Source organism: Pteropus vampyrus, unplaced genomic scaffold, assembly GCF_000151845.1.
Source record: "Pteropus vampyrus isolate Shadow unplaced genomic scaffold, Pvam_2.0 Scaffold4821, whole genome shotgun sequence".
NCBI lineage: Eukaryota > Metazoa > Chordata > Mammalia > Chiroptera > Pteropodidae > Pteropus > Pteropus vampyrus.
Window position 1 is genome coordinate 4,335 of NW_011893602.1, and position 1,091 is coordinate 5,425.

The following is a 1,091-nucleotide window of genomic DNA, read 5'->3' on the forward strand; positions in this document are numbered from 1 at the left end:
CACAAACACCTCCCTGAGGACAGTTTTCAAATCTCTGCCTCTGTCCTTAATTGTCACCCATCCACTGGCTTTCCATCTCCCTCTGCACCCTGACTTCCCCTCCGTTGCACCCCGCCCAGCAGAACCGGGGCTCCGCGAGCCAGCCCCTCACCACCTCCAGCCCCGCCATCACCCCTTCATCGCCGATACTCAAAGGCTGGAGTTCGTAAACTGAGGTGCAGTGCGTGTTTGTCTCGCCCCAGCTGTGCAGCTGTAAAGACACGCGAGGCCAACCTCGCTCTTCACATCTCAGCGTAATCAAGACTGTACTTGCCACGTAAGGGAGCCACAGATATTTTTAAATTAAAACGCCTTACCTTTGTCTGTACGGCCAGTGACTCTGTGACGTGTCCCTTTAAACTGTCTCTTCCATGTACGGCCTCCTTTCCCTCCTGTCCTTCCTGCCACGCCTCTGATGCACCCCGCACTTAAATTACAGCCAGAGTACGGCGACCATGCTGGTCTCCTGCGTATGGACTTGCCTCTCGGTCAAACCCTTAATGCTACATTCGTATTTCATAGCAATCTTCTGGGCCCGAGAAGCCCTTTTCCTATCATTTAGGATGTGGCCTCGCTTGTTCGCTGCAGACCAGGAGTTTTTTCCGCGGGCCTCTCTGGAGTCCCAGTCCTCACTGGCGGGCTTTCCTGTAACGTCCATCCGCCTGCGCCCGCACTACCCACCGCATTCCCATCCTGCGAGGCCCAGATCAATACTCCGTCCATTAGGGGGCTGGCCACCTCTCCCGTCCAGAGCAGTCACTGTCTCTTACTGTTCTCACACACTTTAATATTTCAGACGTGAGCATTTTCTACTTCTAACAAGATTATAAGCTCCTTGAAGTGGAGGGCAGCGCCTTCCAACTCCCAGCACAGGGTTCGGGACTAACACGAACGGATCGCATCCACCTAGAAGGTGTGTGGGTCTAGTGAGCCAGGAGAACAGGGCGGAAACGTTTGGAACGAAGAAGCGTGTTTCCCGGATCCCTCCGCTTCGCTTCTTTCACGTAGGTTTCGCTTATGTTAGAGCCTCAGATAAACGCCCCCGAGTCAAC